The sequence below is a fragment of the Bos taurus genome, chromosome 27 (genome assembly GCF_002263795.3).
Source record: "Bos taurus isolate L1 Dominette 01449 registration number 42190680 breed Hereford chromosome 27, ARS-UCD2.0, whole genome shotgun sequence".
Taxonomy (NCBI): domain Eukaryota; kingdom Metazoa; phylum Chordata; class Mammalia; order Artiodactyla; family Bovidae; genus Bos; species Bos taurus.
In genome coordinates, this window is record NC_037354.1 from 25,852,874 (window position 1) to 25,877,162 (window position 24,289).

General features: G+C 44.5%; 1 long non-coding RNA gene across 1 annotated transcript in view; it reads left to right on the plus strand.

Moving 5' to 3' along the window:
• The first annotated feature begins 16,208 nt into the window (after positions 1-16,208).
• LOC101904305 (uncharacterized) overlaps positions 16,209-24,289 on the plus strand; it is a 41,880-nt gene continuing 33,799 nt past the window's right edge. Inside the window, exons 1-3 of the long non-coding RNA XR_009493150.1 lie at positions 16,209-16,300; positions 21,702-22,021; positions 23,825-23,984. This is a non-coding gene — a long non-coding RNA (uncharacterized lncRNA). The remainder of the gene's footprint in view (positions 16,301-21,701; positions 22,022-23,824; positions 23,985-24,289) is intronic.

A 24,289-nucleotide genomic window follows, 5' to 3' on the forward strand; every position in this document is an offset into this window, starting at 1 on the left:
AAGGTCCAACAGAAACTGCACATTTCCCTAAATAAAACTGCATGAATTAAGTAGAATGTCATGGTATTTTTGCTTTTGATTAGCGTTAAATTAATTCAGTTTGATAACATTGATTATCATGCTAATTTGAAGCTGTGATTGCAGTTATATATGTCTTAGATGATTAAAATGTAAAAATAGGTTAATTATGTCTTAATAAATGCAGTTTGTTTGATAGAAGTTTATAACACCTAAACTCATCAGAAAAAATATGATAAATTTTGGGCACTTTCTACATATATCTAGAAATAGGAAGAGTGTTTCTAGTACATATAACTCTAAAACACACCTCTTCCAAAAGTCTTCTGGAATCACAAGATTCCACATATTTGTTCTTTCTGGTCACCTTAACATGCATAGTATAAGGACTTCCCTGGTGGCGAAGTGGATAAGAATTTACCTGCCAATGCAGAAGACACAGGTTCAATCTCTGGTTGGGGAAGATCCCACGTGCCCTGGGACAACTAAGCCCGTGAGCCACAACTATCGAGCCTGTGCTCTAGAGCCAGGAACTGCAACTACTGAGCCCACAGACCTAGACTGTGCTCCTCAACAAGAGAAGCCACTGAAATGAGAACCCTGTGCGAGACAGCTAGAGAGTAGCCCCTGTTTGCTGCAACTAGAGAAAGCACTCGCAAAACAACAAAGACCCAGCACAACCAAAAGGGAAAAAGACAAAACCAAAACACACGCAGTATAAAGTCAAACCATCCTTTCTTATACTTTTGATGCCAGTTGTGACTACAGCCCACTGACAGTTAGTGTCCATCACTGACATCGCTGGCTATTTAGCCTTAGCTATGCGTACAGTTTCAACTTGATGGGTGGATGCCTGTGGAAGCTGGTAGCGCACTTAAAAGAAGGTTCTTGAAAGCAGCAACATAATCATTGCACTGAGAAATGGGCAAGAGAGAAGCTTAATCTATCCTTCTGCTAAAACTCAATGGATACTTTACCTGGGTGCTAACAGCACATGGCAGTTGACAATGGCAGTTCAGCTCGTTTGGAAAGTATGAATAGAAGCGTAACATATTTTCTGAACTCATGAATCATTAGGCTCGTTGAAAGACATGTCTTTGAGGAAGTACTCAACGTGCTTCCCTGAGCTAAGCCCCCAGGGTGGGGTTTTCGTAATCGCGTTACCATCTCTGTGGCTTTAGGCGTCACTTATGTGACTCACCTGGTTTGGGCTGCTTTAGACAAAGGGTCCAGAGTTCAGTCTGCTGAAGGGCACTGACTGAGATCATTGTTTCCCAGGGCATGGCCTTTAAAGGTTAAATCGGTGGGGAGAGGCTCAGGAACATGTGACTGGCTATATTTAGGCTGCGTTCTTCCCTAGAAGAATCTGTTCCAGAGATCATTCTGGAATGCTTCTTGGTTCTAAGGAGAGGTTAGGCATCATCCCCTCACCCCCTACCCCATCCCCATGCTGATGTCCATGAACTTGGAGGTAAGAACAGAAATTGCTAACTCTCAGTTGCAGCGGTTATTCGTATGATCACCACGTGTCTGTTGGAACACATTACACAACACCATGTGATGTGATGGAGACTTAATCTATTCAAGTTCCTCCTGTGTAAAGGAGGATAGGGCACACGACCACTAAGGATCTCCCAGGCTCTGACCAGCTCCGTGTGACTCTGAGCTGCTATGTAGAGTAGATCTCAGAATAAAGATTGCCCTTGTACAACACTCTTGACCAAGCTGATGCCAGACAGGTGGCAATTTACATGTGTGGGAGACTCTCACTGCGGGTGGGGAAAGTGGGGTGGAGACAAAGCATGTGCCTCAAAGTACTTATTTTAACCTTTAAAAAAACCTTTAAATGTTCCACTCATGTGAGGTGACTCTTTTCCTTCTGTTTCTTCGTGCTGGTGTAAAAAGCTATCAGCTGGGACACTTGAAAGCATCCGCACTGGAACTCTTGTTCCCAGGGATTTGGAGGGTTCTCAAAGTTTTAGTTATGCAATTTACTTTGTTTCCAGATTGTGTCTTTAAAGTTCTTAAGGTTCTGTCTTTCATCCTAAACTTACTCCCCTGCGTAAGACATGTGGGTCTGGCACCTGTGAGCCCACTAATATGTGTTTATTAATAATTAATTATAATGAATAATTATTGATAATTATTATAATTAATAGTAAGCTGTCATCTATTTAGACTTTATGCCAGTCCCCATTGCTTTAAGCATATATTATTTAATCCTCAAAATAACCTCATGATTTACTCTTGTCCTGTCTTACAGACAGAAATGGAAATTTTTGAGAGGCTGAGTAATTTGCCTAAAGTCACATACACTTGGGAAAACAGGATTCAGGCTCACGTGCATTTGACTTGAGAGAGTCTATGTGCTTAATCACTATGCTGTATTGTCTCTCTTTCTTTGTTGAAAAGATGAATAATATGAGCTCTTTCACACTGAGAGGAGTGTAGTATTAGCAGATCTCCTCTGCTTGAAGACATCTTCTGTGATGGAGAGGAAGAGGCTTGGGGTTGGGAACTCTTTTACCAACTTTACCAGCAAAATAGACATCCGGTCCACAACCTAATAACATTTACAGAAGTTTAAAAATACTCACAAAGCAAAAGTCCACACTTTACAAGAGCACATTCAAGCAACATGACATATAATAAGCCCCTTATAATGGTTTCTCTTGGGGTACATAATGAGAGTGGGAAGCAGGGCTAAAAGGCAATGAATAAATACCTAAGACAGGAGAGGGGATTCATGAAGGCCCAGTGATGGTGATATATGTGAGCTGAGAAATATAATGAACTTGACCTTTGCACTTGAGTATCTCCCCTCTGCTTTAGAAAGAATAAGAGCCAGGACAAGGGAAAAATAGATCAGGTTAAGGCAAAACATGGAAGGGTAAGGAAGGCAGGAGTGACTGCCTCCTTCCTCACATTCAGGGGTTTTATTTGGACCTAGAATTGAGGGGCTTTCCTGTAAACACAGCTACATGTAGATCGGCCCCACCAGGAGTTTAAGTTTTGCCGGAGGATAAGGCCCCATCATCCCTATACTGGGGCTTCCCAAGCGGTGCTGGTGGTAAGGAATCTGCCTGCCAATGCAGGAGACATAAGAGATGCATGTTTGACCCTGGGCTGGGAAGATCCCCTAGAGGAGGAAATGGTAACCCAGTCCAGTATTCTTGCCTGGGAAATCCCATGGACTAAGAAGCCTGGCGGACCACAGTCCATGAGGTTGCAAAGAGTGGGACAAGACTGAGGCAACTTAACGCATGTGCACACACACACACACACACACACACACACACAGACACAAACACACCCATATGCTAAAGGAGAAGCCATTTCAGAACATGTGAACTAGAAAGCACAGTCAGAGTCACTCTGCAGATAAGAAAGCCAATGGCCAATGTTCAGGGTGGTTGAAGGACTAAACCAAGATGGCACAGCTGGTTTGGACCAAATCCTGAATGACAACCTAGCTCTCTTCCCATGGGCCCTCACCCCTTCCCCAGGCACATCTGCCTCAGCTGGGCTCTAGAAGCCCCTTGCACGTTGACTTCTCTCTGTTTCTCTTGTTGAAGTAGCGATGGATTTGCCTGACCAATATCTCTCCCCTTCATCACCTGGACTCAGAAGAGTCTTTTTAAAAATATGTCAATTTTTCTTCCAGTTTTATTGAGATATAATTGACACACAGCCCTGTAGAAGTTTAAGGTGTACAGCATTATGACTTGACCTACATAGTCCATTAAATGATTATCACAGTCTAGTGAACACTCATTGCCTCATATAGATGCAGCATTAAAGAAATGGAAAAAATATGTCTCCTTGAGATGAGAAATCTCAGGATTTAGTCTTTTAACAACTTTCATATATAATATGTGGGAGTGTAGATTTTATTGCCCATGTTGTATATTACATCCCTAGAACTCATTCATCTTATAACTGGAACTTTGTACCTTTTGACCATATCTGTCCAGTATGCCCTCTCCCTAAGAGGGAGAGAGCCTTGACTTTGGAAAAGTCATAAAAGCGAAGTGAAGTGAAGTTGCTCAATCGTGTCCGACTTTTGGGGACTCCATGGACTGTAGCCTATCAGGCTCCTCTGTCCATGGGATTTTCCAGGCAAGAGTGCTGAAGTGGATTGCCATTTCCTTCTCCAGGGGATCTTCCCGACCCAGGAATCGAAGCCAGGTCTCCTGCACTGCAGGCAGGCACTTTACCGTCTGAGCCACCAGGGAAGCCCAGCTTTGGAAGGTGCTCAGTAAATATTGGTGACAGTGATCACTGATACTACAGAAGATGTTCTTCGACCCTCCAAACACTTGGGTAAGGAAGTGAACTCTATACTACTTGTTCTAGATTGTTGTAGCTTCTTATTTTATTCTAGTTTCAGCTTGGGTGTTAACTAGCTGTACAAATGTGAACTGGAAGCCTTATCTTGGATTTAGTTTCTTCGTTTGTCCAAAGGATGGAGTGGTTTTTAGAGCTTTCTAGCCAAGGATTCTGTGGTTAGGGCTCTTCTGGGACTCCAGAATTAATATTTTCCACCAAGACAGGCATGGGAGAGTGCATGCTCACAACGGATGCTCTGGGTAGCTCATTTCAGTGGCTCAGTCTTACAGGACTCCTGTGTTATCTATGAATGAGCAGCGAGATGCTCACCAAGAGCAACGTGCCTTGTAGAGATGGACAGTCCTTGCCTTCCAGGCATTGTCATCTTATTGGAGAAAAGATAGTATAGATAGAAAAGATAACAACAGTTAGAAGCACGAGCGTGGGTGCGTGTGTCCCTTCAGCCATGTCCGACTCTGTGTGACTCTATGGAATGAAGCCAGCCCGGCTCCTCTGTCCATGGGATTCTCTAAGTAAGAATACTGGAGTGGGTTGCCATTTTGTTCTCCAGGGGATCTTCCCAACCCAAGGATCAAACAGGGGTCTCCTGCATTGCAGGTGGATTCTTTACTATCTGATCCACCAGGGAAGCCTGGGTAGAAGCAAAATCCAGGCTGGGAGTCCAAATGCCTGTGAGTGGCCAGGGAAAGCTTCTCAGAGGAAGAGGGATGCTGGGCTCTGAAGGGAAGTAGGATTCTGATAACAAAGGCAATGAAATGCAACAGTACAGGTGAAAGTCACAGACCAAAGACACAGTCAAGGCACCCAACGGTTGCATCTGCAAAAAACTGTATTACTAGATCAAGAGATAAGGGGGCTCAGAACTCAGCTAGGGAGGTGACCGACTGAAGGCATTATTTACAGCAAATACTCAGGGGGTATTTGAGTGTCTATCTGTAATTGAAAGGATGAGACAGTGGATTAAAGGTGTTTGGAGTTGGAGCCAAAAGCGGAGTGTGGCTGCAACAGGAGAATCCGCACGAGCTGGGCACGTCCTGGGGGTGGACTGTAGCTACCTGACCATCTGCGAGTGGACACAAACTCACTGGGAGTTAAAACCAAGGCAGAATGAGGACATCCAACCTACCGAGAAGTGACACAAAACTGTTTGTGAGTAACAGATAGGTGTTGGAGAATTAGGAGGTGAGCGGAGATCACAGAACGTCAGAATGATTTTTAAAGATAGCTTAAAAATTAAACTTTTCTGAACAAGAAATAGTGAATCTAAGAGAAGATAATGTTACTAAGAGCTCTTCTGCCCATATTGAAAGCATATATGTAACATCTGAACAATTATATTTTGCATTTGAATAAGTTCGTGTGGCTATTAGAGTCAATAAATAAACGTCTACGGCCTCAGATACAATTTAAGTCAGTGGGTTCCTGAAACTTGGAATAGTTTTCTCCCATATGGTTATTTTTATATATGTAAAGATTGATAGGTGATAGATACATACCTGTATGTATGTACAGACACATAGATAAGTAGGTAGAAGCTCCAATACTTTCGCCACCTGATGTGAAGAGCCAACTCACTGGAAAAGACCTTGATGCTGGGAAAGATTGAAGGCAGGAGAACAAAGAGTCGACAGAGGATGAGTGGGTTGGATGCAATCACCAACTCAATGAGCATGAATTTGAGGAAACTCCAGGAGACAGTGAAGGACAGGGGAGCCTGGAGTGCTGCAGTCCATGGGGGTCACAAAGAGTTAGACACAACTTAGCGACTGAACAACAGCAATAAATATGACACTGAGTGGAAGCAGGGTGATTAAATTTTTTTAAACATCAGAAATTTTTATTTTTTAAATTTATTTTATTTATATACTAATTATTATAACTGGACCAATATTGCTTTCTCCTCTCAGAAGTTTCCTTTTTTAAAATAAAATACTATAATCATTACAGTGAAAATACAAGAGGAAAAATATTTGAACTCGTATTTGAACCTACAACTTTCTACCATCTTTCTGATTCATTTCTCCCTTTCTAAAATTGAGTTAATATGATCATTTAAAAAATTTTTTGTAGTGTTTTTTTACATTGAAGTATGGTTGACTTGGGCTTCCCAGGGGTACAGAGGTAATGAATCCACCTGCGAAGTAGAAGATGCAGGTTCGATCCCTGGGTCAGGAAGATTCCCCTGGAGAAGGACATGGCCACCCACGCCAGTATTCTTGCCTGGTAAACTCCATGGACAGAGGAGCCTGGCAGGCTACATACAGTCCATGAGGTTGCGAAGAGTCGGACACGATTGAGTGACTGATCACACATGTTGATTTACAATATTATGTAAGTTTCAGGTATACAGCATAATGATTCACAATTTTTAAGGGTTGTACTCTTTATTTTTGTTGTACTTTATATTTTATAAAATATATGTCATATTCTCTGTGCTATACAATATATCCTCATAGTTTTTTTTTTTTAAGTTTTTTTTGATGTGAACTATTTTTAAAATCTTTATTGACTGTATTACAATATTGCTTCTGTCTTATGTTTTGGTTTTTTAACCGCAGGCATGTGGAATCTTAGCTCCCCGACCAGGAATCGAACCCATACCCCCTGCATTAGTAGTTGAAGTCCCAACCACTGGACTGTCAGGGAAGTCCCTATTTTATGCATAATGGTTTGTTCTTCTTAATCCCCAGCCTGCTTTTGCCCCTCCCGACTTCCCGCTCCCCACTGGTAACCATAGCTGCTTCTCGGCGAGTCTGTTTCTGTCTTGTCACATTCACTAGTTTATTTTATTTTCTAACTTTTTATTTTGTATCGGGGTATAGCTGATTCGGAGAAGGCAATGGCAGCCCACTCCAGTACTCTTGCCTGGAAAATCCCATGGACGAAGGAGTCTGGCGGGCTGCCGTCTATGGGATCACACAGTCGGACATGACTGAAGCAACTTAGCAGCAGCAGCAGCGGCATAGCTGATTGACAAACAACACTGGGGTAGTTTCAGGTGAACAGAGAAGGGACTCAGCCATACATAGACATGTATCCATTCTCCCCCAAGCTCCCCTTCCATCCAGGCTGCCACTTAACATTGAACAGAGTTTCACGTGCTGTACAGTAGGTCCTTGTTGGTTATCCATTTTATATATAGCAGTATATTCACTAGTTTGTTTTATTTTTTAGATTCCACATAGAAGTTGCTACTGCTGCTAAGTCGTGTCAGTCGTGTCCGACTCTGTGCGACCCCATAGACGGCAGCCCACCAGGCTCCCCCGTCCCTGGGATTCCCCAGGCAAGAGTACTGGAGTGGGGTGCCATTTCCTTCTCCAATGCATGAAAGTGAAAAGTGAAAGTGAAGTCACTCAGTCGAGTCCGACTCTTCATGACTGCATGGACTGAAGCCTACCAGGCTCCTCCGTCCATGGGATTTTCCAGGCAAGAGTACTGGAGTGGGGTGCCATTGCCTTCTCCACATAGAAGTTAAATCTTACAATACTGGTCTTTCTCTTTCTGACTTATTTCATAAGCATAAGATACCGTCCAAGTAGGATAGTTAGAGTCTTAATAGAATTCAGGAATAATTGCCCATCTCTGTTGGGCATGTCTTCTATTCAGCAGGTAGCTACTTTTCCCTTCAATAGAGGGAAATGGCAGGAAGCAAACAGAATCAAAATTACGTGAATTAAAAAAAATTACTTGAATTTTTAAATATATATATATTGTTCTGGAGAATATTATACCAATATCAATGGGACTCTCTTACATCTGTGATGCAGTAAGCAGCTTACAGCATAGTTCCCAATATATTTTATATTTAGAATCTCAGTACTGCTCTGTGATTATCAGGCTGGTATTAATATCCTCACTTCTCATTTAAATATAGGAAAACTGAGGCTCAAAGAGTTTATATGCATTGCCTGGGAATTCACAGCCAGTGAGCTACAGAGCTGTGATTGAAATTCAAATCTTCTGACCCCTGGTCCGGTGTTTCTCACTTACTGTCACACACAAAAAAGCAGCCTTGATTTTGATCCTGCATTTGTAATGTTCTTTTCTAGTAGTTTGTTCTTCTCCTCAGGTCTGGAGATGCTGCTGACCTCCAACAAAAATGGCTGTCAAAGGCCAAGGCTCGACCCTGACTCTCCCAAACAAAGGTTTCGGTCCAGAGCACACCACCCCGCTCACATGCTTTTATTTGCACAGAGAGGATTGGATTACAGGGTCATCTTTGTTTCCATCCACGCTTCCGTGTTCATTTGGATACAGAGAAAACTGTGCTTGGGATTTGCAAAGTACAGCTGAGTATTTCCTTGTTTCATCACTGGCATTTTTTTTTTTTAACCCAATGGTACACCTGTCCTTTAAAACTTGACCATAGGAGTGGAGTTGTGGGTGAGTCTGAAAAATGTTGCGGGCTGAGTGTTTCCAGAGGGAAAGATACTCTGACGATGTCACTTGATAAGCTTTGTTTATGGAGGCAGGAACAAAGCTCTTTTGAGGAGACAGAAGTAAAGACTGATTTTCACTTGATGGTAGGGACCCTGAGGTTTTTTAAAAAACTTTTTACTTTGAAATAGATATTTACAGGAAGTTGCAAAGATAGTATGGAGAAGTCCTATGTAACTTTTAAGAGTGTGCTCCAATAGTTACTTGTGGCATAAATATAACACATCAAAACCAAGAAATCGGCATTGGTATAATGTGTGTGTGCTAGATCTTTCTAGCACATGCCAGACTATGCATCTAATACACAAGGTGCAGAACTGTTCCTTCAACCACAAAAATCTCCCTTGTGCAAGCTCTTTATAGTTAAAACCCACCTACTTTCCCCAAACCACAAATGTTTTCCATCACTCTAATTTTGAAAATGTTAGATAAATAGAATTATACAGTATGTGACCTTTTGAGAAGGGCTTTTATCTCTCAGCTTAATATCCTTGAAATCCATCCAAGCAGTGGCGTGTTATCCATTGTTCATTTCTTTTTATTGCTGATATAGTATGCCATAGTATGGAGGTTCCACAGTTTGTTTAATCACTTACCTGTTGGAGGACATTTTGGTTGTCCTATTTGGGGGGCTGTTATAAACAAAGCGGGTATGAACAATCATGTACACATTTTTGTGTGTATATACGTTTTCATTTTTCTGGGGTAAATGCCCAAGCGTGTGATTGCTGGATCATATGGTAAGTGTGTGTTTAGTTTTTAAAGAAAACTACCAAATTATTTTTCAGGGTGTCTGTGCTACCTTATATTCCTACCAGCAATGTATGAAAGATCCTGAGTTATTTATCTTCTCATCTCCCCCCTGCCCTTGGCCAGCACCTAGAAAGGCCCTGCCCATAGAAGACACTCAGTACATGGTTGTCTGCATGAATGGCTAAGGACCCCCACAACCTACTGGTACATTGCCATTCCAGGATTCCATTCCCAGTCATAATTGAGGACTTTAAGTAGCTTTGAATAACCCTGTCAGTCTGAATTTAGATATACCAATCCAAACTAAGCCACGGAAGGGGGTCTCCTATGAACCTGCTCCAATGGAGGCATAAAATAGTTCTATTGAGAAGCGGAGTCATTAGTAGCTTTATTTCCCTCCCATGCACCTCTGCTCATAGAAAAATGAGAAGGTCAAATATTTCCAACACCAAGCTCCCTCTCTAGGGTTTGGCACCTTGTACCTCTCTTGAGCTGAGAAGGAACAACGATGACCTTGCAGGCTCGGCTGTACCCAAAGGAGCCGTGTGGTGTGGACCAAGGTCAGTGTGCGGGACACCAGGAAGACACCTGCCCCCATTCTCCCAGCCCACAGTCACCCATTAGCCATAGAGAAGAGATGCTTGGAGCTACCCTGTGAGTTTTCCAGAACGCTGACTCCTCCATGGAGAACTCCTCTGAGGAGCGCTTCCCAGAGTATAATCCATGGTGTAACAAAGACCACTATTTGCTCTGTCAAAGATTTGGTTTTCTCCTCTGTAGAATATGAATACCGGGAACTGATAAAGTTGTTTGTAGAGTCAATGAAATGACACATGTGGAAAGAACCTGTCCAGGGCTGGGCTCCGTGGAACTATGGGTTCCCAATATCATTTCCTCTTTCCTCTTCTCAATAACTAGACAGACGTGAGTTCCGGAGTTCTTGTTACACCTTCCATCCTCTTTTCTGCCTATTTGGCTCCTCTGCCTCAGAATCCTGTTCGAGTCTCATCTCCCTTGCCAACTTCCTCTCAAAAGTTTGCCTTACCTTGTGGACTTCCTGGGTTTCTTAGAGCAGAGTGGTCCTGGATGAGCTTAAACTCAAGGTGTCCTTAGGTGAGTTGTTTTTGCTGGAAGCAGGACCCAGAATGGGATCCTTGCCTAGAAAGTTTTAGGTGCTAAGACACCCAGGGGAACCAAAGGAAGAGATGGTGACAATGGAGGGGTGTCATTGGGAGAGAAAAGTCATCCTTCTCCTCATCTCTGTTTTCCACAGGGACCAGCCTGGCTCTCAGATGGTGAGGGCCAGAGTAACGCAACTCTTGTGTGAAGCACTGGGAGGCAGGGCAGGTGTGGAGACATGGGAAGACAGATCCTGGGCAGGGAGCACAGCCTTTTCCCAGTGGAGATCAGGTGGATGCCCAGTGGGGGAAGAACAAGCCCAGAATTGTTCAGAGACATCAAAGACATTCTCATGGGACTCTGAGATCCTTGAGGGAGGATTTTGAGAAGACTTTACATAGACAAAAAGGATGATGAGACAGCAGAATTTATGACGTCATTCACACTCACTAGCTGATTACACTTCAAAATAATGCAAACCTCTCCACTCACAGCTTAACATCCACTTGCCAGGTAGTGGAATCAATCTTGCACAGGTATGTGGGTGCTTCCTGTGTGTTGTGGATTGCCTGATACAGCAACTGGTGCCTGGAACTCCGCTGCCTTCTAGAGTTTGAGATTCAGAGAAAATGGGGAGAAGAGAACAATTTACTGTTTGTTAGGACTTCATCTGCACCAATAAATCCTGTTCCACAATTCAATCTCCCAAACCCAATCTCCACCACCCATGGCATTTTTCTCTCCTTCTTGCACTTTAATGAAGGTTTCTGCATTAATTTTGCACAGGTTTTTACAAAACTTAGTTGATGTAGAATTGTACTGAGAAATACCTAATAATATTTTGGTTCCCATGTGGCCAAGAGAGGGTTTTAACCTGTCTGTGTCAAATTTAGTTCAGTCTCTCAATCGTGTCTGACTCATTGTGACCCCACAGACTGCAGCATGCCAGGCTTCCCTGTCCATCACCAGCTCCCAGAGCTTGCTCAAACTCATGTCCATAGAGTCTGTGATGTCAGCTACCCATCTCATCCTCTGTCGTCCCCTTCTCCTCTAGCCTTCAATCTTTCCCAGCATTAGGGTCTTTTCCAGTGAGTCAGTTCTTCCCAACAGGTGGCCAAAGTACTGGAGTTTCAGCTTCAGCATCCGTCCTTCCAATGAATATTCAGGATTGATTTCCTTTAGGATGGACTGGTTTGGATCTCCTTGCAGTCTAAGGGACTCCCAAGAGTCTTCTCCAACACCACAGTTCCAAAGCATCAATTCTTCGGCGTTCAACTTTCTTTATGGTCCAACTCTCACATCCATATATGACTACTGGAAAAATCATAGCTTTGACTATACAGACCTTTGTTGGCAAAGTAATGTCTCTGCTTTTTAATATGCTGTCTAGGTTGGTCATAGCTTTTCTTCCAAGGAGCAAGTGTCTTTTAATTTCATAGCTGCAGTCACCATCTGCAGTGATTTTGGAGCCCAAAAATATATGTTTCTCCACCCATTTGCCATGAAGTGATGGGACCAGATGCTGTGATTTTAGTTCTTTGAATCTTGAGTTTTAAGTTAGCTTTTTCACTCTTTTCTTTCACTTTTATCAAGAGGCTCTTTAGTTCCTCTTCACTTTCTGCCGTAAAGGTGGTATCATCTGTGTATCTGAGGTTATTGATATTTCTCCCGGCAGTTTTGATTCCAGCTTGTGCTTCATCCAGCCTGGCATTTCGCATGATGTACTCTGCATGTACGTTAAATAAACTTACATGGGTTAAAACCAAGATAAGAGCTGTCATCAGGGATTATTCGGTTTAGCTGTATTTGCACTCAGTTCTTTTTAAGAACTGGGCTTCCCTGATGGCTCAGTGGTAAAGAACCCACCAGCCAAAGCAGGAGATGCAGGTTCAATGCCTGGGTCGGGAGTATCCCCTGGAAAAGGAAATGGCAACCCATCCAGTATTCTTGCCTGGGAAATCCCATGGACAGAGGAGCCTGGTGGGTTACAGTCCCTGGGGTCACAAAGAGTCAGACACAACTTCGCAACTAAACAACAACTTTTTAAGAATTGGTAACTTCTTGAGTTATTGAAGCCATTACTGCTAACATAAGAGTTTAGGGATCCAAACTTCCTAGAAATTCTGAATGAACGTCTTTTCATTTGATTCCAATCTTTTTTTTTTAAGTGAGATGCTCAAGTCACTTCCTGAGTTAAGTCACTGAACTTGTAGGTTGTCCAGCTGCCTCCCTGAGGTCTTCGTTGACCAAGGAATCAGCTGCGAGGTCTGACTGAGTGTTCAGACTGGTGTCTGTTATCACATAACCTTTGTTTGTGGCCTGGAGAGCTCAAGGATTGGCCACAGAGAACAGGCAGGGTCTACCCCGTGGTGGCATGGATGAGCTTCCAGGATGAACAACTCTTGACAGGCATCCACTTTCAGTTTCAAAGCAAGTGCCTGGCAGCATTCTTCTTAGGCACATGGGCGGCTTCCCCTTCCTTCTCCGAGGTGATTACATAGTATTTCTCACAGCCTACAGCTAGCTTGGAAAGTGAAAGTGTTAGTCGCTCAGTGGTGTCTGACTGTTTGTGTCCCCATGGACTGTAGCCCCACGAGGCTCCCCTGTCCATGGGATTTCCCAGGCAAGCATCCTGGAGTGAATAGCCCTAAACCTTTTAAATATAAAAGACATGGAGGACGCTAGGGCCCTGGGGACAGTGGCCACAGCCACAGTGCTGTCACCCTCTGCCGTCCAGGTGCGCGGCTGGATTTCATTGAATGCCCCATGTTCTTGGCACGCGAAGAACCCTAAGTGTGGTCCGGTGGCTTGGGCTGGCTTCCTGCTTGTGTCAATGCTAAACCGGCAGGATTCTTCTGCTGCCCGGGAGGCTGCCAGTGGCCCCTGGCTCAGACTTGAGATGCCCTTTTGTTCCTCACCACTTGGCCCTGGAAACAGCTGTCTTCTGACAGGCTTATCAGGAACAGACTATTCTCAGAGCTCCAAAGCTCTTGCCAAAGAAATAAATGACCAATTCTTTCCCAAAGTGGATCTCACTCCAGGAGTGCCTGTGAGCGGCTCACAGGGGGCAATTGATAAGTATCTGTTGAGGGAACTGGGTACACAGAACATCTTCTGGATCGCTTACCTGCTTGAAAACATTCTCATGTGGTGGTAAGTTTGGCTTAAGAGAAGCTCCAGTGAACCTGGACTGCAGAGCCTAGATGCCTTCTTTCGATGTTGCTCCCAAGCAGTGGATGACCATGTAGAAGGTTGGATGGAAGGGAGCCATATGGCAGAGTGCCGGGAGCTGGGGAGGCTGACAGACAGCATTTCTTTCCAGAAGCTCCCATGTGCCAGGCCCTGAACCAGGCATGTTACATGTATTATTCACTTTATCTGCATAGCAGTGTCCTAAGGAGGAAATGAGGCCCTGCTGTGATGGGCTTCCCTGGTGGCTCAGCTGGTAAAGAATCTGCCTGCAATGCGGGAGACCTGGGTTCAATCCCTGGGTTGGGAAGATCCCCCGGAGAAGGGAAAGGCTACCCACTCCAGTATTCGGGCCTGGAGAATTCCATGGACTATATAGTCCATGCGGTCACAAAGAGTTGGACACAACTGAATGACTTTCACTTCACTTTAGTGACGAGGAAGTTGAGACTTAGTGAGGGGGAATCACTTGCTTGAGGTCACACAGCTTGTACAGGGTAGAGCCTGAGGTAGGAGTTCTGTCGAGACCTCTGCTGTTGCCATCGTCCTATGGTCAGGTAGCTGCTGGGCTCAGGGTGAGTCAGGATGAACCAGGCCCTTCTGGGCTTCCTCACTCTGAGGTCTTCTGAGAAAAATTCAAGATACAATAAACAATGCTTATTTAAAGTAAAGTAAAAAAAAAAAAAAAATGTCTTTACCTGCGCTGGGTCTTCAAGCTGCATGTGGGGAGGCTTCTTTAGTTGCTGCTCATGGGACCTAGAGTCCAAGGGCTCAGTAGACGAGGCACCAAGGCTTCTCTAGTTGTGGTGCTCGGGCCTGGTTGCCCTGTGGCATGTGGGATCCTAGCTCCCCAACCAGGGTTCGAACCCATGTCCCCTGCATTGGAAGGGGGATTCTTAACAGCTGGACCACCAGGAAGGTCCCCAACAGCATGCTTTAGACTTGAGTAGCACTTGAACTTACAGAGTAATTTTACATCAGTGTTTCACTGGCTCTTCACAGTAACTTAGTGAGTTACTAGCCACATATCACCAATGAGGACTTCCATGGTGGCTCAGACAGTAAAGCATCTGCCTACAATGTGGGAGACCTGGGTTCAGTCCCTGGGTCAGGAAGATCTCCTGGAGAAGGAAATGGCAACCCACTCCAGTACTCTTGCCTGGAAAATCCCATAGATGGAGGAGCCTGGTGGGCTACGGTCCATGGGGTTGCAAAGAGTCGGACACGACTGAGCAACTTCACTCACTCACTCATCACCAATGAGAAACTGAGGTTTGACAGGAGACAGAGAGGTTGGCCTAGAACTCAGAACACCTCATGATGAACCTAGAGCTCTTTTTACGGAGCACCTTTATTAAGCATTGTGAAAAAATGTTAATACAACTTTAATTTCAAGTATAAAATACTAGACTGGAAGCTCCTTACATCAGGAATAAATAAGATTTATCTTTGTGTCCTCAGCACACCGCCCAGCGTGGGGCTTACTGCAGGTTATCAATATCCCTAAAAATCTATGCCATTGGTAACTGTGAGTCCTCTGTCTATAAAGCAAAGAGCCTCATAGTCCTGGCTTCAGAGTTGTTCCTTTTTTTTAAAGAGTTGTTCCTTAACCATAATTGAGTGTCATGTTTATTTTTAGTGCAGCAGTTTGTAACTAGAACAGTGGATTAAAAATGTTTTAGTGGTAGACAACTCTTTTTCAAAGGAAATCTTAGGCAGAATCTTGACTCAGGAAATGGCTTTTAACAGAGTTTACTGGACAATCGTATCTTCATCTGATGGAAAATATTTCATGGGAAACTCCTGCAAACTGTCTTGGCTGTCCTAGGTCCTAGTCTTCAGACTGCCAAGGTGCACAGTCTGAAGATCACCAAGTGAATTAACTAGATTGACCTGAGGACTGTTCATCTCTTAACCTTGTCAAACATTAAGGTGCTAGGTGGGGGAAAGGAAGAAGGAAAAGAACAGGAGAGGGAATAAGGGTGAGTGTCTGGTCTCAACCTCAAGGACCTAGGCTGGAGGACATATTTTAGAGGCCACAGTCTGTATCACACAGTCTAGAAGACACAGGCTTGAGGACACATAAAACAACTGGAAAGATACCCATAACTATTCTGGTGTTTTATTTGCAGCCCTAGATTCTCACAGCAGACAATGCTGTCAAGGAAAAGCCCAGCCTTGTACCAAGTTATCAATATCAGCCGCGACCGGGTGAGGGGAGCCATCCGTCCTCACAGAGACATTAGCACGTCTTGAATCGCCCCTGGAGCCTCTATTTGAAAGGTGCATCCATCTGCATGCAGCACCGATGACACTGGCCTTGATGTGAACAGCAGAGAACTTCATTTTGCTCGTTCCTGTTAAGACGTGGGCGTCACTTTGTCGCTGGGGTGGCAGCCTCCTGTTCAAAGCAACCTGCACAAGTCAGTCAAAGGTGAGATGAGTTCTGATTTTTATCTCCAGGTTGTGAAAGGAGAGTTGGCATGAAAGAGCCTGACATCCCTCCTCTAAATGTGTGTTAAATGCACTGCAAGTTGAGAAGTGATTTCATTTTCTAAATTATGGGGCAACAGACTTAAACAACAGAATTGGGTGGGGCGGGGGGGAGGATGGTGTAAGATGACTTGCAAGTTAATAATACAGTTACGAGGTTGCTCTCTTATTTTCTCTGTAGCCCATTTCCTTCCTCCGAAGTTTCCCTCTGGTTGAACCGTCTTTGCCTCTGCCCTTCCTTCCTGCCCATAGACTGGGCTGCTCCTGGGGAACTGTAGTATTGGCGCTGATACTCTGAATAAATCGAGTAGTGGGTATTGAAATCTTGCCCCAGAATCCTTGGGAGGAAAACTTGCAGCCTCCTAAAGTCGCACTACGTAGTTCTGACCTTATTTACTTGGGCTTCTACTTGTGAAATCTCGAGTTCAGGCCAACAGGCATTTTTTTCTTTTTTAGCCCTAATATGTGCTGGACACTAGGCAAAGAGCTAGGGATAGACATATGAGTAATACCCACGTCTCCTTAGCTTATCACGGAAAAATTATAGGTTTATAACTAAAGCAACCAGGACACAATTAATTTTTAATCACTGTTATTATGAGATATGTAAACCAGACAGCTATTTTGTCTTGGGATGTCTAAACAGGTGTCACAGAGTCAGGGGGCTTCCCTGGTGGCTCAGATGGTAAAGAACCTGTCCACAGTGTGGGAGACACATGTTCAGTTCCTGGGTCAGGAAGATCCCCTGGAGGAGGGCATGGCAACCCATGCCAGTATTCTTGCCTGGAGAATCCCATGGACAGAGGAGCCTGGCAGAATACAGTCTATGGGGCTGCAAAGAGTCAGACACGACTGGGCAACTAACACTTTCTTAAGAAAACAAGAGGAAGGTACTTGCAATTTAAACAAAAGACAACTAAGATCTCACAAAATGCTAAGTCACTTCAGTTGTATCTGACTCTGTGCTACCCTATGGACTGTAGTCAGCCAGGCTCCTCTGCCCATGGGATTCTTCAAGCAAGAATACTGTAGTGAACTGCCATGCCCTCCTCCAGGGGATCTTCCTGACCTAAGGATCAAACCTCAGTCTCTTATGTCTCTTGCAGGGGCAGGCAGGTTCTTTACCACTAGCACCACCTGGCAAGCCCTCTCACAAAATGATATACAAGTATCCTGTGAGTATAAACTCTCCTCTGAAATGGAAGAATGAGGCCATTGGATTAGCTGATTTCCTTAGATCCTGATTTTTGATTCATCACTGTAGGATTCTGACAATAAGTGCTTGGAGGTCAGAGTTTTATCGTCTAAACAGGTTTTATTCTCTTCTTCTTATTGCATTTACATCAGAAAGCAATGCAGAGAAGCAAGTTATATGGAATTAAAGTTGGCTTGCAATCATAGCTAAGTTCTATTATCTGCATCTTGCATGCAGGATGTATTATGTCAAAATATTGACCAGTGAACATACAGAGTGGTACTGAAGTTTCTTTACTTATGAACAGGTTAGATTTATAATGTTATTCTTTTGTTAGAATTTTATTTTATTATGGTATGTGCATGCTAAGTCGCTTCATTTGTGTCCAGTTCTGTGTGATCTCACGGACTGTAACCCACCAGGCTCCTCTGTCCACCGGATTCTCCAGGCAAGAATACTGGAGTGGGTTGCCATTTCCTTCTGCAGGGGATCTTCCCGACCCAAGGATTGAACCTGGGTCTTCCTCATTGAAGGCAGATTCCTTACCATCTGAACCACCAAGGGAGCAAAACAATCTTGTTGACTGTAAATTAATGTTGCACGCCAGATCTCGAGAACTTATTCACCTTGTTTAACTGAAACTTTACTACGCCTGTTGCTTAACAACTCCCCATTTCTCCCTCCCCCGCATGCCCTGAAAACCACTATTTCACTTTGGTTTTCAGGTCCTTCTTAGATCTAGTTGTTTGCAAGTTCAAAGTGTCTCCAAACCACCAACATTTGACATTTTCTCACCACTGTTAATATTCTTATTTCTATATTAATTTCATTGGAAATTCCACCTCTTCTTACAAGGACCTTCAACATTCTTATTATTTTTGATTCCATCAGATATAATGAGGTTAATACTATTTGCAAAATTCATTAAAAAAACAAACACAACAAATCTTCCATTCTCTACTGACAGAGGTAAAGAGAAGACTTGGTCTTGGAGTAACATGGCTTCTCCAAATATCCAGAACTTCATATACAAACTCAGAGTCACTTACAGGTATTAAGAATGATCCCCAAGCTCAGGAATTAAGACCTGGCCTCCCTAAGCCTTCTATTCCACCATCCTGGGGCTCCAGAGGGGGCCTGATGGCCTCACCCCTCCTCACCATTCAATATTTACAGCTTCATCACCAATAAATGAATTTCCTACATATGAACCTTCAAGTTGCAAACTTTCAAAGATGTAACTGTGCATGCCAGCCCCAGTATGCCAGCTGTTGTACTGTACTACTGTACTTTTAAGGTATTATACCATAAGACCAAAAATGTTTTCTCTATTTTTGGTTTGTTTTTATGTATGTGTTATTTTCGTGAAAAGTATTATAAATCTATTATGTGCTAAGTCGCTTCAGTTGTGTCTGACTCATGGTGACCCCATGGACTGTGGCCCACCAGGCTCCTCTGTCCATGGGATTCTGCAGGCAAAATCTGGAACAGGTTGCCCTCCTTCTGGGATCTTCCTGATTCAGGGATGGAAACTGTGTCTCTTGCATTCCTGCATTGGCAGATGTGTTCTTCACCCCTAGTGCCACTCGGGAAGCTCAAACCTATTACAGGAAGTACTACATAACTGATTGTGCTTAGTTGGGTACCTAAGCTAACTTTGATGGACTTTCAAATTGGACTTAAGATGTACTCTCGGAGTGAACGAAACTTGTTCGTATGTAGGGGACTTCGTCTATTTGTCTTGAGTCCAGTAGGATTAATCTCAGCCTGCCCTGCATCCCAGGTTATCCTAAGAAGCCTCAGCCTCTCAGGTCATCCCCCATCTCCCACACTCTAATCCCTATAGGTTCTGAGTACCCACTATTCTCTCTCTGTCTCTTTCAGCTTCCTAACTCTTGAAACTTCTACCGTGTCTCCGCAATTTCTTGTCCATCATCAGCAAAATCCCACATACCATCATCTCTCCTCTTTGCCTGAATCTCCCCTGAGGATGGGCTTCCCCAGGAGCCCCTCAAGAACTGACTACTTTTCTCCTGTAGTCTTTGTAGCCCCGGCTCTAGAGGAGAGTTCAGTGTTTGCTGTGATGCTCCTGGATCCTTAAGGCCCTTTTCTTCCTCCCCTCGCTACAGATCACCAGCTTTGACTTTCATATCAGCTTGTGTCGCTCAGCACCCTTCATCGTTGCTGACTTCGATGAAGGGGGCCACTTCCCCGCTTATATCTTAGGTTTCTTAGCTCCTGGTTTGCTGTTACTCTTTTTGATCTTTCTCTAATCTGAATGTTTGGTGATTTCTGGGTTCCTATACATACATGGTCTTTCCCCCACCCTGGCCTTTCCAGTCCTGTGACCTCCTCTCCTCCAGCTCAGCCACCCACTCCCCAGTCACACTTCATCCACACCAGATAGGAGGCAAGGTACTTAGTGCAGATGTGGGAGGAGGTAGATGGGTTGGTAGGGTCTGCGGTCCTCTCCTGCACACGAAGTCTTCTCAGGAAATAAGAAGCAAGGTCATCAGCCGAGAGTGAGATGAGACAGAAGGGTTGAGGAGGGAAGAGAAATCAGGAATGAATTAGGAATGAATGTTTAGGATTTGGGTGAGGTGTCCTTGGGGAACTTGCTTAACCTGTACACCTCACTCTCCTAATTTATAAAATGGGGGTAAAAATAGTAGCTAATTTAGTGGTGTGTTGTGAGGACTATTATACTTCATTAAATCCAAGATGTCATCCATTGGAAGGTGTACCTTTCCTTCATGGGCTTCCCTGGTGGCTCAGACAGTAAAGCGTCTGCCTGCAATGTGGGAGACCCGGGTTCGGTTCCTGGATTGGGAAGATCCCCTGGAGAAGGAAATGGCAATCCACTCCAGCACTCTTGCCTGGAAAATCCCATGGACAGAGGAACCTGATAGGCTACGGTCCATGGGGTCGCAAAGCGTCAGACATGACTGAGCGACTTCACTTTCACTTTACTTCATGCACCACTAATACAGAAAAATATCCACCAATATCTGAGCACCAGGATTGTTAGATGTGGCCTGATTTCCCAGATGTTAAAATGTGAAACAAAATACATCATACAATCAATGAAGTGTGGTAAATGTTTTAAATGAATCATACACTTATGGGATGAAGTGTGTCCTCCCAAAACTAGTATGTTGAAATTTAAACCCCTAGTCCTCAGAATGTGACTATATTTAGAGATAAGGTCTTTAAAGAGGTAATTAAGTAAAATTACATCATAGGAATGTACACTAAGCCAATATGAATGGGGTCTCTATATGAAGAGACGACTAGGACACAGAGACACCTGTGAGCCTGGGAGAGAACCCTCTGAAGAAATAACCTTGATCTTGAACTTTGAGCCTCCAGAACACTGTGAAAATAATTTTCTGCTGTTTAATCCACCTAGTCTGTGGTACTTTGTTATGGCAGCCCTACCAAACTACTATCCTGTGCTGTTCTTAGTCGCTCAGTCATGTCAGACTCTTTGTGACCCTGTGGACTGTAGCCCGCCAGGCTCCTCTGTCAGTGGGATTCTCCAGGCAAGAATACTGGAGTGGATTACCATGCCTTCCTCCAGGGGATCTTTCCAACCCAGGGATCAAACCCAGGTCTACCGCATCGCAGGTGGATTCTTTATAGTCTGAGCCACCAGGGAAGCCCTACCAAACTACTATAGATCCCTCAATAAAGCTTTCTAACTCAGGACAAGGAACTTCTATATGTGAGAGCCCTGTCTCAGGTCTCCAACCCACCCTCCCAGGGTCCCTTATACTCCATCAACCCAGCCCCAAGTTAGAGCTTCCCTTCCACTTGGGTCTCCATTCACCAAGAAGTCAACTGTCTACTCGGCACATGAGAGCTATATGTAAACTAGATCCATTACCACTTGACTTCTTATTTTTTTTTAATTTCACTTATGTGGCCAGAAGGGGAAAGTGTGATGAGCTTTAGATCAACACACTGTTAGCAGGATTCAGACCAAAGTACACAGTTCACACTTAGCTCAAACCATCTTTAGCAAAACTGACTGACAGTCGGCACTTGACATTAAAAAGGTCTATAACAGCAGATTGTCTAGATTAATGAGCTCTCTGAAAAGGACTGACACCTTCCCACCCCCCAATACCCTTGACTTTTTTTCTAGACCGATCTGACATTTGTGCATAATATGAAGAAAGATTGTTAAGCCTGTAACGTGGCTGCTAAGAGGCTTCAGCTCATGTTTGCTAATCTCCTGTATGGTGAAACACTGGCACCCGGACAAACCCTCATTCACATTGGAACAAAGCGCCAGTTATGTGTGTTGAAATTCCTTCGAGAAAATGTCTTGCAGGCCATTGGGGGAGTGCATGAATGCTGGAAATACTTCACCAAGTGTTGCTCAACATCCTGGGAAGACGGTCTCCTGGCATCTGGACGCTCACCCTGGAGACGGGTTGCAGCCCTCTGGGGCACGTGGGTCTGGTGAGGACAGAGGGAGCATGGGTGGAAGAGGGGGTGGACATGGAGTTGGATGTTTTCTCTGTAATTGTTCCAGACTGGGCTGGAGCCAGCCCCAGACTGCCCACTTGCTTAGTCCATTGAGAGTATCTAACCCCAATGCTGGGAAAGATTGAGGGCAAAAGGAGAAGGGGGCAGCAGAGGATGAGATGGTTAGACAGCATCGCCGACTCAATGGACATGAATTTGATCAAACTCCAGGAGAGAGGGAGAACAGAGAAGCCTGGCGTGCTGCAGTCCATGGGGTCGCAAAGAGTCAGACAGGACTTAGTGACTGAATAGCAACAACAAAGTCAGGTTTATCACCAAGGCTGCCACCTTCCCTGCTGGGAACCAGATTTTCCTGTTTTCCGATCATACATCCAAGTTACATACGTGGGTTTCTTCAGCTTTGACTTGAAGAAGTAAGAGGGTGGAGAAAGAGAGGAGAGGGTTTTGATCGACACTGAAGGTGTGAAATGGTTAGGTGGGAGTCCCTTGATGGAGGACGCAAGCCAGATCCATTATGGCTCCAGTTGTGTGCTGTGCTGTGTCTGACTCTTTGCAACTCTGTGGACGGTAGCCCGCCAGGTCCCTCTTTACTTGGATTTCCCAGGCCAGAATACTGCAGAAGGTTGCCATTTCCTCCTCCAGGGGATCTTTCTGACCCAGAGATCAAACCTGGTGTCTCCTGCAATGACAGGCAGATTCTTCACCACTGCATACCTAAGAAGCCCAGTTGTGTGGAGGTAACTCCAAAAGATGGGTTTGAAGAAGTGACCTTAGGGAGCAGAGGATGGCGGGTGGGATCACCCACTTCCTATGGGGTGATGTGATAAGTGCACACGACCAGAAGGGAGAGGAGAATGGTGCAGAGCTAGAGCAGGGCTTGGCATGGTGACCAGCAGCATCAGCACCACCTGGGAAAAATGCAAACGCTCAGCCCCGCCCCAGGTCTGCTGAATCGGGAACTTTGGGAGTCGAGGCCAGTCATCTGTGCTCGAACAGATACACCTGGTAATTCTGATGCTGGCTACAGTGCGTTAGGAGCCCTTCTGGAATGAGGACAAGACAGTCCTGGTATTAATGGTTGGGGGAGAGTTTGGGGGGAGGAAAGAGTAGAGAATGGACTCAAAGGCAGAAAGATGTTCTGCTCCATACACATGAAAAGTGATGAGGGATGCCAGGATCAATGCAGAAGACTGTAGTTTCTTCTATTGTGGGTCAAGACTATAGCTTCCCAGGATTTCCCTGCTGGTCCAGTGGCTAAGATTCCAAGCTAACAATGCAGGGGGCCCAGGTTCGATGCCTAGTCAGGGAACTAGATCCCACATGCCACAATTAAAGATTTTGCATATTGCAATGAAGATCCCATATGCTGCAGCTAAGAATCGGTACAGCCAAAGAAATAAGCAAATATTTTTTAAAAAGGACTTTAGCGCTCAAGGTATCTTGAATCCTTAGTTTGCATATACTGACCACAGATGTCGATGCAGAAGTTTTAAGGAGAGATGTGGCCAATAAGAGTAAAAGAACAAATGTGCGTGCAAATTACTCTTAGAAATTAGAGAAAGGGAATTACATGGCTGAGATCCACGTGCAAATGGAGGGTGGCTCATTTATTCTTTCCCCTCTACTCTGGTCTGTTATGGGCTGAATGGTGGCCCTCAAAAGCCAAACTCATGTCCTAACCTCCAGAACCTGTGAATGCAACCTTATTAGAAAAAGAGTCTTTGCAGATGTAATCAAATTAAGGACCTCCAGCTAAGATCATCCTTGATTATGTAGGTGAGCCCTGAGTCCAAGGAACTGTCATCATGAGACACAGAAGAGGAGAGAGACACACAGAGAAGGAGATGAGAAGCAGGAGCCTGAGAAAGAAGAAGATGGAGGCAGAGACCGGAGCTACACAGCCATGCTGAATCTAGAGCCTGTTACACAGAATGAAGTAAGTAAAAAAAACAGATATTGTATATTAATGCATACGTGTGGAATCTAGAAAAACGGTACTGATGAGCCTATTATCAGGGCAGGAATAGAGATGCAGACACACAGAACAGACATGTGGACACAGAGGGGGAAGAAGGTGGGATGAACGAAGAGGGTAGCACTGATGTATACCCACTACCATGTGTAAACTAGGTAGCTGGTGGGAACCTGCCGTTTAACACAAGGAGCTCAGCTCAGTGCTCTGTGACAACCTAGAGGGGTGGGATGGGGCAGGGGCGGGAGGGTCAAGAGGGAGGCAATATA